Genomic DNA, 15,366 nt, shown 5'->3' with positions numbered 1-15,366 from the left:
CTAACCTGTATTCTACGAAGAGCTCTATTCAGCTATTTCTTGGTGTACAGGTGGCGATATTTACTGCGTACTATCTATATTTTTATAAGTATATAAATCAAATAATCTGTGCCAAATATTTTAAGTAATACCTACTTTTTAAGGAGAGATACTATAGTTGTAACAAACTTAACTAAACGTTGTTATAAGATTTTCCTCGTGGCACTTTATAATTTCTGTTTCACAATGGTTTCTTCGATTCCGTTTTCGTTCTGCCCAGCTGTCATCGAATTATGTGTCGTTTCCAACGATGACAGGGATGCCAGAACAATAGTTTTCGATATATTTGTGCTGTCATAATACATAAACCACCAATTGCAGTAATATAAAGTTTACTGAAAAAGAGTAGGCGTGTGCCGAACCGTCAGCACGTGTTGCTCGTCGTGCTGTTAAAGTTTTATTGAAATTTAAAAAAAAAACAAAAACAATATTTTCTAGGGATTTAAAAACAAACACAGTGAGAGAATATTAGAAATGTACAAATAAAGTGTTTTTGATTAAAATTCGCATATGAATCAGGAGAAGCCGTTCGTGAGTTCGGAGGAATCGGTCGATGTTTTGTTTGCTCCACGTGTATTGTTTGTTTTGAAGGAAATTGTTATTGCAATCTTATGAAAGCGAGTTAATATAATGTGAACAAAAAGAGCGTTTTAAACTAAGTGGTGAAACAAGAAAAATGTGAAATTTATCAGCCACATGTTTCAGTGAAAAAGTGTTTTGTTTGTGGGAGACGGGTAGCGATGATGAATTGCAGAAGAATGCGGAAGAAATTTTTAGATGTATGTGCGCTCAGATACATATGTTCTAGAAAGAACAAAATATTTTCAAATGCATCGAATGAGAATAGTTCGGTATCAAAGATGGAAACTCATTCAGGAGATTTCGTGAATAAAGATACTAGAGCCTTTTTTGAGGGAAATTCACATCAAACTTTGGAAAAATATAAGGGAAACCCATCTTTATCAATTAACCTTACAGAAGGTGAAGACATCATAACACACAGAAATTAATTGGTGATAAGTACAGATATTCTTTTTTCAACTGGATCAGATCTTGTCAATGATTCAATCTGAGTTTGACGTTTGACATATCAACGGAATGCGGTATCTATTTTTTTTAAACCGGGGGATTAAAATGTAGGGTCTGGCTTGCGGCTTTGGCTCTGTGGATAGAGCACAAATATTCTAATAGTCACGAGATCTAATCTCGATCACGCATCTCTAAATTGCGTAATGTTTTGATTCAGGAAGCACAGAATTTTAAATGATTGTTATCATTTAAAAATGTGTCACTTTTTAGAGAAAAAACAATCGATACTATTCCAAAAACGAAATCGACCTTAAACTAGTATGAATATGTATCTGGAGTATTTTTTCCACAATTTTAAGGTAAGATGTTCAAAACATAATTTAATCTGTTTCAAGATTTCTATTTAGATCTTTGATTTTTGCTATTCTGAAAAATCATAGACAAAATAAAATATTTTCAATTATCCTAAAAGTGTCCCTAGATAAAGAATTCAAACGTCGATACCCAATTCCAAAACGCAGTTGTGTAGTTTAAATAAATAATAATATATCTATATATATAAAAAGCAATTATCTGTATGTTTGTTTGTTTGTTTGTTTGTTAGTTTGTCCTCTATAGACTCAGCCGATTACAGTTATCAAATTTAGGGTCAGGGGTCGGCAAAAGGGGTCGTCCATATCCACTGCTTAATGTTTTTGCGATATTGGCGTTTTTATAGATCGTATTGTGATGAAAATTAGCACATGGGTGTTTTGAGGGACGAGCAATCGATTTCGAAGTTTCGAATTGCGGATCAGAAATCGGCTGAAGGAATCGTCCATACCCAACTTTAATGTTTTTGCGATTTTGACGTTATTCTACATTGGATTGAGATGAAAATTTCCGCATAGGAGTTTTGAGGGACGCTCTTTTGCTTTCAGGTTTCAAATCTTGACTCAGGGGTCGGCAAAAGGGGTTATTATCTGTTCACTGTTTTTACGATATTCTCTTGATTGAGCATAGAAATGTAATGAAAATTGACACATGGGAGTTTAACAGAAAAGATAACTGATTTCAGGAGTCAAGTTTTGAATCGGGGTAAAAAAGGCCGTCCATGTTAGTTGCTCACTGTTTTCGCGATATTGTCGTGATCATGCATCGGATTGAGATGAAAATGTTCAGATGAGGGTTATAAACTATGAGCAATTGACTCCAGGTAGCATGTTCCGTGTCAAGGGTCGGCGAAAGGGGCGTCTATATTCACTGTTCACTGTTTTCAAGTTCCTGACGTTATTTAACATATAATTTGAAAAAAAAAAATGGCACAAGGGAGTTGTGAGGAACGTAAAATTGGTTTTAATTATCGAATTTCGGGCCACGGGACAGAAAAAGAGGGTTTCATTGAAAGTTCAGTGTTTTGTGCAATAATTTTATTCGAGGCAGTTAATTGATAAGTGTGAAGGTCAAGCAAAAGAGTCGTGCACTTAAACAAATAGGACATGTTTCTGCCATAATGTCTAGATTTTGCAACCGGTCGAGAAGAAAACACTCTCACATAAATTTTAATAAAAATCCAATCAACCGTTTAATTTGAATTTCAAGTAATAGTAATAATAGCGACTTTAAACACTGTTGAATTTTTTCCCCAAAATTGTTGAAAGAATGTTTCGAATTCATTTTCTAAACTCATTTTGACGTACCAATGATTTAAAGCGAAACGAAGTTCGTACGGGATCAGCTAGTAATATATATAAAGATATGGTTATTTTAGGCAGTTTAAAAGTTATTCAAAATTTCCTGTGTTAAAAAACATAGTTTTTTTAAGTTTTTCGTAGAACTTTGATAGATGTTAGTAAGGCCAACGTGATTTGTTATCACGAGCACCAGGTATATTATTGGAACCTTTTATATATTAGTAAACTTTTTAAATTCCTCACGGAAGTTAAAATGGCTTTTTGAAATAAAATTTAAAAAAAATGGAATCATTCAGTCAACTTCAAACTATTGTTTTTAAGAATCATCATTTCAAAAACGCACAGTTTTGTTTAAAAAAAAAAACAGATCATTTTTCTCGCTTAAAGAGGTTTATCATTTATCCAGGTTCTCTTTTATAGAAGGTCTGCAACACATAAATGTCTTAATGTTATGATGAATAGCACAAAAGAAAAGCATTGTTGGTGCCTTATTTACGTTTTACAATCTGATTTTGAAAGAATGTTTCATTCTGGTTTAAAATTTGACGTTTGATTTTGTCTGTGACCTTTGGATCAATTTGTTATCCTTAATTCAAAGAAAGTTTAAGCCTCTCGTGCATACGAGCACGTAAAAGTCCTCAAAGTTTTTTTTCACATTAAGTTATAAAAAAATTATAAATTTAAAAAAAAAACTAATTTCTAACACTATTTAATCAAATAAAAACTATTGAAAAACTAAATTCTTTTGTTTTGCCATAAATGGTTTAGTTAGAGGTCAATAAAGTCATTTCCGTTGACGAAAATTTCGTTTTTCAACGGATTCATAGTCGATGCAGTAGAAGGTTATGATTATGCGTAGATATTTCAGTTTTATAGCTTCAACAAAATACAGCTCCACAAATTTACGAAAATGTTATATCTATATATAAATTTTTTTATCAAGTACTTATTAAAAACATTTCTAATTTTGATATCTTAAGTTATGAAAAATAAACTTTTTGACCACAACACGTTTTGACTTAAACTTTTAAAAATAATAAAGACTTACTTTTTGCTATGTTAAAATAATCTCCAAAATCCTCGACTCCACTATATAAAAAATAGAAATTCAATTATTAATAATAAATCCCGTTTATTTGAAACGGAAATTTAATTTTGTTGACTTGAAGTGTAACTATTTCCGAAAATCTTAACGACTGCCAAACAAAAACTCAGTAGGCTGTGCTCAAAAGTGACGGGAGTGTTTGTTTTTGCGCAATAAAATTTCATTTTTCCTAAATGAAACTGTAGTTGTTTCAAGAACGGGTCCCGGAAAATTTTCACTTGTAGTGACCTCGAGGAACAACACCAAATTTACTTTCCGGAGAATTCTGAATGCAGCTCGTAGCACTATCCAATGATTTGAAAGGAATTTTGCCTTAGCAGTCCTCAATATTGTATAAGAAATTGGCAGAGGACCCCTGGCACATAAGAACTTTTTAAGTGAAATGCCTTAATGGCACACGCTGCGAAAAGATGAAAACGAGATTTGCAGAGAGGTGCTAGATTGGAATCCAGAAGGTCATCGAAGAAGAGGCAGGCCCAGAAACTCGTGGCGGCGAAGCCTACCCGCTGAAATCCGAACTGTCGACGAGAATCTTGACTGGGACCAGGTGAAGACGCTGGCTCCGGATCGTCAACAGTGGAGGTCTTTTACCACGGCCCTATGCACCGGAGGATCGGCGCGGGATCATTAAGTAAGTAAGTAAGCCTTAATAAAACCATTTGTAAAAAAAACTGGCAGAGGCCGGCATTAAAATGCTATTCGCTAGATAGTCTGCTACATTTTTGTTTGCCTATTTATTTTTAAACTTAATTTTTGGAGAAATTGCGGCTAAAAAACACCACCACCTTGTGAAAAAATAACATTTATCAACAATATTATTTGATAAATTGCACCTAGTGGAGTTTGTATATCCGTTACTTCACCAGAAATCCCGTGAAAAAAATAAATTTGTCAACAAAAAAGTAGCGGACTTACTAGCGATTAGCGATTTAACACCAGACACTGCAATAAAAGCATGTATTAGCCTTCTTCCTTGACTGATTGTTTATATCATCCGCTAGTACAAAAGTTCGGTGAAAAAATAAGTGAAAACGATAATTATCTAACTAAAACGGAGCAGGCAAATCGCGATTTACGTTTTAACGCCGGACACTGGAATTTGATGAGTCCGTTCCTTTAATTTTATCAAGGGAGATTTTTCGAAAGTATTGTAGTTTTTTTTTTTTTCATTTTAAGTTAATCATTGGAACCAGGTTCGAAACGTTACTTTTTGGTTGAAAGCAAAAGCTTGATCTTCCATCTCTTTCTGTCTTTTACATACTATCTGATTACTTGGACGTGGTTGGCGCCGTTATTGATGATCAAAGAGAGTGCATCAGTGTTGTACGTTATGAATGTACTGCCAATCCCAGGTAGGGGAAAGGTTTCCTAAATGGGCCTATCGGGTTAAATGACCCTACGGCCGTTTGACGAAATGGCTAACAAGACAACATATCTAATCAATGCATTTTGAGGGTAATACGCTTAGAACATAAGGCAAGAAAGAATTTTATGAATAAACCAACTCAAAAAATTTAAAAATTCATACAAGGTTTTGATACCTTTTGATGTAATATATTTACTTTTAAAAATTATACGTAAAGAAGGGTGGTTTTTGTTTCTTATTCAAATGAACCTAAGAAGTAAAACGAATTTAAGCTATTATACTGGTTTCATAATGATTGTAAAGTAGAATAAGAGAGTGTTTTTGTGTGCCCCCATCATGCTTGTAAAATGCCATTACCCTTAAATAACAGATTAAATAGAATAAACATATGATTTTTATCATTAAAACTTCGAATTCAATTTCTTATTAACACGTTCAGAGAGAATTGAAGATCTCAAAACAGATTTGTTAAAGTTTTTATTATGAATGAATTGCCTCCATAGTATGGAAACCCTAACTTCTGTTTTATTCTATAAAATATTAGAGGAAATGGATTTTTATAAAACTTTAGCTTTGTCGTATGAAAGTTATCATTTTCTAGCATTTCCAATGAAATTATACGGAAATATTGCCAAAAAAAAACAGAAATTTTGCCTAAAACATAATTAGGCGCATTTAGCCCGCACGGTTTGAGGTTCGGCAATTTTGACAACAGTTATGATAAAATCGATTTCTGAAAAACTGAAGGAGATTTATACATAAAAATTACTCCAATGTATAGAAAACAGATGCTTGCTTATGTGTATATAGTTTTTGTACACATATTCGATGCAATATTTGAGAAAATCAGTATTCTTCTTAATAGGCGCATATAGCCCGCTCCTCCCCTACCATTATTTTGACCTTTGATTAAAATTCATGGCCTCGGTCAATCACGGAGTAGCAAAAAATTGGTGATGTGGAACTAGTTCTACTAAGCCACGCACAAAGCGATCAAGGAATTCGAGATGTATTTACCTTCATTAAAATAAAATTAATCCAAAAATTATCCAAAAAATTGTCTTAATCCTTTCGGGTTCCATGATTAATCGTGGCTGTGAGTAGTCAATCAAACTAAGCTAAGCTAAATCTGAATGACTGCCAAAAACATGTCGATGCTGATAAACGTGTGGCCTTGTTATAGACAGAATTATTTAACAATAAATATGTAGGTATGAAAAAATAAACTCTATAAAAAAAGAGAAGTCCCTGTAGCGACTTATCAACACATGTGACATTCTCTATTTTTATAAGGACAAACCTCAGATGAAATTTAGTTTCATGATTATTTTTACCGGTTACTATTTTGAAAGGAAAATTCTGTCATTTATTCTCGTATGTTTATAAAAAAAAATTTGTAACCAAAAAAAAGTTCAATTGTTTACCAAAAAATTGTGAAATAAGTGAAAATTGTCAAAGTAAAAAATTAATATTTTAATTTTTTTATAATGGGCAAACTTCTCATACAAAAAAAAATCGAAACCCCTATAAAAAAAAACTTAAAAAAATAACAATAAATGTATTCAAAATCTAGATTCAAAATTCAGAATCTGAATACAAGACGGAATCCTGAATTGGAGTTCAGAATCAGAGCTCAGTTCCAGAATTCAGAAAAAAAAATCAAAATCAGTATTCAACTTCCTTAGAATACAGAAACAGGTTATAATAATAACCTGTAATATAATTATTAATCGTATAATAAGTGGAGTTAACCTTGGATATCCGTTGAGAAATTTTTCATTTGTAGAACCATAACAATAGCACAAAGAAATTTGTATTGGCTGTTTCTAGTAGAAATCAAAAACTGAACTTCAATCAAACGTTGACGTAACTTTTTGGTGAAGACTTCGATTAGTTATTAATCTATCTGTCAATACTAATGTTATGAATTTCCATCACCTTCGAAAAAAAAATATAGTCAAAGTGTTTAAAGATCAGAAATCGGCACCTCTTTTTATATCAGCCTTTGTCGGTGTGTGAGTGTACCATTCCAAAGACCGGATCAAGCATCTTCGGAAACGAAAAAATTATGCAGAAATTTTCGTTTTCGTACGCAAGCAACCTCCACCAGGCTGCCAACTCATATGACAAAATCTTTGCCATAATCTCCCTTCGACATTATCCGGTCGGTATTCAAATCGAAACAGGTTCTGAAGTGGATTTTTTTTTTATATCGTCGTGGCCACATCGCTTGAGGCAGACAATTTTGAAGAGCATTGAACGCATTTTTTTGTCTTGCGTTTCCATCTCCGAGATACTCTGAAACGTGTCAATTGAATGGCAAATAAGATTGGTAATTTAAAAAAAAATACTGCAACTGCATTTTGCTGGCTTGGTTTGGTGTTCACTGACCTACAGCAATTTGAAAGCTTACAAAAGTTAAGTGTTTCCAAAAAAAACCTGTTGTCATTGCTCAAACCATGAGTACCCTTGACTTTCGATTTCGATCAACTTTAATAGCTTATTGGTTCATCGTACACAGTGTGACTTTTTTGAAGTCATTTAAATTCACTGTTCTTCTGAACGCTTAGTGGGAAGCGCAGAAGTGACAAAATATTTAGGTCGAAACAATCACAAAAGCGGAACATCCCAAAACAAAACCTTCTGAAGTGATGAACGAGAAAAGGAAGATCAAGTTCAACAACAAGTTTCAAGATTGCAGGCTATCAATGAAAAGAAAATAGTATACAAGCCTCCAAAGCCGGATAGACACACTTAATTCACTCTGAGCGCATGACTTAGACGGTTGTGTCTCGTGCGCGTTGTAAATTGAATCAGAAGCAGACACAAGACGGGGATGTAAATTATATAACAATGACGGATCACAATTTCACTTTCCTGTTGGCTCTCATGGTGCCAAGGGTTTTTTTTATATCGATAAAAACTCTTCTCTCGTATTCAGGTTTAGAAACCACCGTGCATATTGGTTTAAACCTGTCGGTATTTTAGGTGATAGTTTTTTTTCCTGCCACTATCACCTATCAGCTTTTTCCATTGGTAAATGAGTAGTAAAGAAAACAACAAATGGAGAAGCCCAAAAGAACCGTGTCCAATATTTAATAAGTACATAAAAGTACTCATAGCTCTTCAAGGTCCGTAGTACAATTTGATCGATGTAACTTGAAGCCGCCCATAACTCACCAACACTACCACTAAATGGCTGACTAACTTTACTTACTTCCTTTAATTCAAACAAAGCAGCTTCGATTCACAATTTTGAGTGCGAAGCAGGTTCGTCCAGGTAGATTGCTTTTTAGAAGTGGTTTGATCAGAACACAAGATTCCTTGTTTTCACAGATTTATTCAAGTATTGGATCCAAAGGTAATTAACTCGTTCACACTTTTCGGGATTTATATCACTATTAAGTACACTGTGTTGAACACGCTTTCATTCATCTTTTTTCAATCATTCAGATTTTGTTGTTGTAAAAAACTTAAGGAAAAATGGTACTGAAATTTTTTGCTTTCGCCACACTCACTGTTTTATGCAACACTTGAGCTAGCACCTGAAAAAAAAACGAGAACCCAATCACCGACTAAAGAAGCCTTCACGCGATTTTCGAGAAAGCGAACGATCTTGACTGTGCGGAATACCGATTATAATTGAGGCTCGAAAATCAGACATCCAGCGCAAATCAGTCGTTTCGAGTGTTTAAGCTGTGCGACATTCACAAACAAAACTGAACGGAAAGCACCGAGCGAGCAGCGATCCACAGGCGACATGAATCGTGAAACTAAAAAAAACAAACACACAAAAGTTGCGCCGAAAAGTCACGACGATGTTCCCGCAGCCCGGCACAAAATCGCGCCGATCGACGGTGAACAGCCGAAAATATGCGAACACGCGCAAGTGTAATCCCCGCCTGGAACAGGCTCGCTCGGCCGGAGTTTTGCGCGCGCTAAGTCACTTTAGTCACTCAGTGGCGCGTTCGATGCGTACCGTATGGAAAACTGCGATCACGCTTCTTCTATGACCGCATGGCTGTCTTGGCAACAAACGACTGACAGACTACTAACGAACGAATGCGCGGTTGGCTTAGTCCCTCAACCTCAACCAAAGCCCATTAGCTGGTGGTGTCCGTTTGTTGAACCTCTTGGCTTAAGCTTAGCCGGTATCCATCGCCACCGTCGTCTACTAAGATCACCAATACCACTACCTTGCTTAGTATATTGAAAATTTCGTTTAGTTTCGTTTATTGAGACGGAGGTTTTTTCTGTTTTTTTTTTTTTGGATCCCCAACCGAAGTATGGCTGCACATGGAGCCTATCCAATAATTACCAGTTTTAGCGAATTGTTTCACATGGAAATCTGTTACTGGCTATGTAAAACTAAAAATGCTCGTTCAAAAGCATGACCTTGGATTGTATTTATGAATCGCTTAGAAAGACACTGTCAATCTTTTATTTTCGGCTCATGGTTGACATCACTATGTTTATCTTTTTTCAATACTGTTCATTATTTTGTTCTTTTTTTTACATTTGAAGAGTTTAGTCTACCGCTAATGTTACATCTCGTTTAAACAATGAACATAATCTATCATTCAAGGGTAGTTTTTGTTTTAACATGCAATTATTCCACTGGACAAATCGTTAGTTTTTCTTCCAAACAATCTGCAACTAATGAAAAATCACACAAGAAGCATAATAATATTGATGAGAGCTCTTAGACTGAAACTGACACTTGGACGAACTGACAGGGCTTTTATTATTTTAAGCGTTTTGTGGCATTAAACTTGGCAACTTGAAACGACTGAGTTGGCCACTGTTTTTTTTTTGAATCTGTGCGAAAAATGGTTATGAAAAAAAGCTTGATCAATGAGGGTGCATTTTGGGAAGTTTGAATTTTCATATTCTGTAACAATTTGATGAGCATGAACAGTGCCAAACACAATGATCAACTAATGAAAAATACGTAACACGGAAAATAAAAAAGGCGAAGCGAGGTGATTTTTTTTTTCAACCCCTCTTTTTCGGTAAATTTTACCTTATTTCATTCACCTAGCAAAAAGCTAAATTTTACCATTTTATAATTCAACTAGCAAAAAGATAAATTTAACCTTTTTCGCATTCACCTAGCAAAAAAGTAAATAATACCGTCTTTCAATTAACTGATTTAAAAGGTAAATGCTAGTTGGTTTTGTTGGTTTCTTCAATAAAAAAAACGAAATTCATCCAAAAATTTATATTTATTTACCTTATATTTCTTCATGGAATGTATCACATCACGGTGCTTGAAAAAATTGTTAAGGCAAGGCTCGTGGCAATTCGGATTCGGGTTCTTCCGAGCCAACATGGCCGCTGAATCCTCCTGGGCCGATCTGAAACAAAAGCTAAGTATTATGACGAGAACCAACACAACTAAATGATATCCGAGAAAACACTTACCATTCTGTTCCGATTTTCACATATTGGGCACGAAGCAAAACTTCCTTCCTGAACGACAAAACAGCTTAACCTCAATAAACAAGTTCGGCAAATAGTTACTTTTTTAGACTAATTGTACTATTTCGTTTAGCTCAATCCAGGTCAATTTCACCTCTCTACGAAAAAAAGTGTCTCCTTATTTGGATTTACCTTTTTTTCTAGGTGAATTGTACTTCTTTACTCAGCTCAATTCAGGTGAACTTCACCTCGCTACAAGGTAAGATTTACCTTTTTTGGATTCCCCCTTTTTCTCAGTAAATTGTACCTTTTTTCCAGCTCGATTCAGGTAAACTTTACCTCACTGTTAGGTGAGTTTCACCTCTGAAAGGGAAAAGTTATCTTTTCGGCTTCCACGAGCGTTCACCTTGCTATCTCGGTAAATTTTACCTTTTTATTATTTTCCGTGAATGTTTGAAAAACGACAGTGTGCAACCGAAATACTCAAATTGAAGCACTTGCCATTTCGTAATCTAACGTCCTATTTAGATTCTTTTTGTTATGTTTGATTCAGTCAATTTTTCGATTTGCCCTAGGTATTTCTCTTACATTGAGAAATATTTTGCTGTCGACGGTTTTTTTTTTCATGAGTTGTTAAAAAATATGTTTAAATTCGTTGATGAGTATTTCTAAAATAAAATATGTTTGTCCTGATTAAACAGAAACAGGCTGATATCACACCTTATTGAGCATAAATAACTGAAAGCTGGGTTCAAGCCAGCGGGAGTATCTCGTCAAATTTGGAATCATGCGCCTAAGTTACTTCGGTACCTTTTCAAGATTCATTATTTGTTTCGAAAAGTTGGAAGAGAGTAAGATGAGTAAATCCTGTCCCAAGCCAGTGGTAACGGACCCCTTAGTAGTACTGCAATAATTGTTGATGAGTTAAACATGAACAATATTTGAATCTGCGATCATACATACATACATAATTTTGCTAACCACAGTCGACATGTCAAGTACTGCTGCACCCAAGAAGAGGTTGCAAAATTTCAATGCCACTCGGCGGGATTGAAAAATGACTATTAAACTTAATTTTACCATTTTACTCGTATTTTATTTACAGTCCATACGCAAAAGCCCGCACCTTGGCCTTAAACCCGGCCATAAGATTCTGCTCAACCTGTGAATCAACCGTTTTTTGCATGTAAACCCATACTTTCTTCAGTTCCTCGACTGTCTTCACTACCTTAGGTCGTTTAAGAAGGTGCTGCTTCATGATAGCCCAGTACTTCTCGATGGGGCGGAGGGCGGAGTGTTGGAAGGGTTGAACATTTTCGACACGAAATGGATCTTATCGTCCGCATACCACTTCAGTATGTCCTTGGAGTAGTGGCATGAGGCCAAATCCGTCCAAAAGATTGTTGAGATGTTGTGGGCCTGGAGGCACTCTTTCATGTACACCTGTCCGTTCATCGTGTTCTGGGTCACGGAAGGTGTACTCCGCTTCTCGCACGTGCAAATGGCTTGCCACAACAGGAATTTATTCGCAAATTTGGACATCTTCTGAGTGCGGACATGCTCCGAAAAGCTGAACTCAGCCTTAGCCGTAAAAAACAGGTTGCCGGGGATCTGTTTGGAGTCGACCTTCACATATGTTGTGTCGTCCATGGCTGCATCAACTTTCGTCAGCATGTTGTGGTACAACTTCCTGGCACGAGTTTTGGCGGACTTCTTCTGCTTCTCGTAGCTATTAGGGGCCTTTTGTACCTTGAACGTTCGAAGCCCAGCCTTAGTTTTGGCCTTCTGGACAAAACTTCGGCTTGCGTTCGGGTTTCGGTTGAAGGTCCCAACTATGCGGTTGTGATTTTTAGTGTTGTACGGAATACTTTTCCTTCACTTATGGGCTTCCGACCGGTGGTCAATCGTTCCTCGAACCGCTTAATCACTCGCGACACCGTGGAATTCGCGATTCTCAACGTTTTAGCGATGGAACGATGTTAGAGATCCTTGTTCTCGTGATGAATGCGCAAGATTTTATCACGCACGAGCTGTTCTTTCGACTCCATTTCTGTGAGTTTTGATCACAGGACTTTAAAACCTGCAGGATGTAAACAACGCACTATGAACTAAATCCACCCGAATTTTCATTAAATTCTACCCAACGGTTGAAAAGTTAGAGCAATTTCATAGTGTGGCACACGCTCTTTTTTTTTAACTCAAAATAAAGTATGACCGAGGTTCAAAACATAGTTCGATTCTATGAACTTAAAGTTAAGTACCCTTTTTTCCTCCTTGCGATGGATCAAAACGGAGTTCGAACTGCGAACTCAAAATTGATCCCTTTTTTCCTTCGGCGAGGGATCAAAGCTGAGTTCGAACTTATGAACTAAAAATTGAACTCTCTTTGTTGGACTGAAAACACGCGAGTTCAGTCCGAACCGGAACAGCAACCAACGAACACGTCGCAAAATTATGTCGTTCCGGAACAATTACCGGAAGACTATGAAGGAACTTCATAATGAAATGCATGGTCACCGTGTCAGCGTAAAATTTTGTCCGTCATTGTCATCATATGGTGAGCGGCTTGGAATGTCCGGAAACTTCCGGATGTTGTTTACTTCCCGTGGGAAGTAACATCCGGAAGTTTTCTTTGACCGGGAATGTCAAAACTTTCCACCGCTCTGTAATTGCAATGCAATGTACCGGAACAGCAACATCCGGGTACAACAAATTTTAATCATCCTTTAATTCCCTGAAAATCAGCTACCCTCGAAAAAAGGATAAATCCGAGTTCGACTGCCGAACTTAGTATTGAGTATTCCTATCAGAACTTAGTTTTGCTATTGCCCAGTCAAACTCAAAGTTGAGGGAAACCACCGAAGTACTGTTTTGAACCAAAAATACTTAATTTTGAGTTTAAAAAGAAGAGCGTGCAACTTCATCGTGGACACTAGACTGCACCAAATTTGTATGGGAAATTCAAAATCTGTAAAATGTTATACGCTGCAGGCTGAAATTGATCCTAGGCCTAGTGCAAGATCTCATGCTAAATTTAGGCCGAAGGAAACCAATGTTATCAATGAAAAACTGGTTTTTCGTCTTTCTCCTGAACAAAATGTCTTAAAATCCCATACAAACTTCAGGCTCGTTGAGCGACCCCTTCTCGTAATCCGATCTGGCCCAAATTTGGCATGAGATCTTGCACTAGGTCTAGGATTAATTTAAGCCTGCAGCACATAACTTTTTAAAAACCCTTCGAATCCATGCCAAAAATACGCTGAAACATGCATTATACCAAAGATGATATGATTCGAAAAGCTCTCGTGGCATTAAGACTCGAGCTCCCAAGCGAAATTATGAGTGACTAATACATTCAAGCGAAAGGAGAAACTCATTATACGAGATTTTCATTTCATTAGATAATTCATCTTAGAAACAAGAATTAAAAAAAAGAATGCCGTCGGGTAGTGAGAATCGAACTCAAAACAACTTCTACCTTAATCTTGCCAATCCTACAGCTATATAAACCAGTGTTAACTGCCTGAGCCAGATGGTAAACGAAGGTTAAACGATGGTGGCAGAAGGACTTTCTGCCACGCCAAATCTAACAAAACGAACAGTTGCTGGCATTAGACGTTTGGCCGGGGGTTTGCCAGTACTGTCTTATGAGGGGAAGGGATTTGAAAACGAGAAAATATTTCTTGCTTTCCTACTGCCTGTTCACATACACATGCACAGCTGCTTACAGTCGGGCAGCTTGGCCGTGATAGTTTGCCGGTGGTTTGAAACGAAGGAAAGTTTTTTTTCTCTGCAATTTTCCTAATGCCCCCTTACATACACAAGCACAGCTTTGACGGAGATGATCAATTCATTCGAGTCTGGCTGCCTGACGTTTATTTCCATCCTCCTTTATCTTGTGATGGGATAGGGTAGGAATGCGGGAACGCGGTTACGCTTGAAGGTTAATGCCGATGGTCTCAAATCGAATTACCCCACGGTCTTCACATCTTATGCCAATGGCGTTGACATAGTGAGAACTCATAATGGGAGCATAGCCTCAAATTTGGGTGTGCTTGTGCTCATAGAGTTTTCACAATTACCCGACTAAACTCTAAACTGTTACTATTTCCGATGATCTATTGTACTTGTAGGTGTCTTTTAAATTAATTTCATTCATTTCTATTTGGTGGGCTTCTGATATACATATAGCTTAGTTAACTGAACACTGGCCTTCCAAGCTGATGTCCATGAGTTCGAACCCAATAGTACGTGTAAACATCGAATGCAGTTTTTTTCGGAAATGTACATTTCCGTTAATTGCATCATTGAAAAGGTGGCGAATGACAAAAATATTTTAAAGCGACTAAAATAGTAATAAAAAATGTATTTGGTTTATTACTATCATCAGAAACCAATGTACTATAATCGTAATTTGTAGATAATAATTTTTCTAGCTTTTTCTAGCATACTTGTTTTGTTGTGCACAAGTATTGCTGAATCAATTAAATTGAATTTAAACTGAACCAAATACATTTTTTCCGGCTACACTACTATTAAAATAATTTATTTCCCAATCGTGGTACTTTTTTATGTTCAACAAAATCACAATCTTATCACATTGGCGCTAGATGGTATTTCACAAAGCAACGTTCATGTTTCATCGCGTTCTATTTGTTCAACATGCATGTACTACGAGTGGCATAGAACCGGTACCTACCTATAGATAGAAGGTATGTAGATAGACACAAACT

General features: G+C 36.2%; 2 protein-coding genes across 11 annotated transcripts in view; one reads left to right on the top strand and one right to left on the bottom strand.

Moving 5' to 3' along the window:
* Nucleotides 1-9,322, bottom strand: part of LOC129758584 (probable cytochrome P450 49a1) — a 46,351-nt gene extending 37,029 nt beyond the window's left edge. The window contains exons 1-2 of one of the 4 annotated variants that reach the window (XM_055756116.1): nt 9,192-9,322; nt 8,430-8,757 (exon numbers count right to left, since the gene is read on the bottom strand). The gene's annotated coding sequence lies outside the window, so the exon portion shown is untranslated. The other 3 variants (XM_055756119.1, XM_055756118.1, XM_055756117.1) reach the window with 3 other exon arrangements.
* The window catches only part of LOC129758585 (G protein alpha o subunit), a 180,247-nt gene that overhangs the window by 132,106 nt on the left and 32,775 nt on the right, over nt 1-15,366 (top strand). The window lies entirely within an intron of this gene.

This window comes from Uranotaenia lowii, chromosome 3 (assembly GCF_029784155.1).
Source record: "Uranotaenia lowii strain MFRU-FL chromosome 3, ASM2978415v1, whole genome shotgun sequence".
Classification (NCBI taxonomy): Eukaryota; Metazoa; Arthropoda; class Insecta; order Diptera; family Culicidae; genus Uranotaenia; species Uranotaenia lowii.
This window is presented reverse-complemented; position numbering and strand designations above follow the sequence as displayed.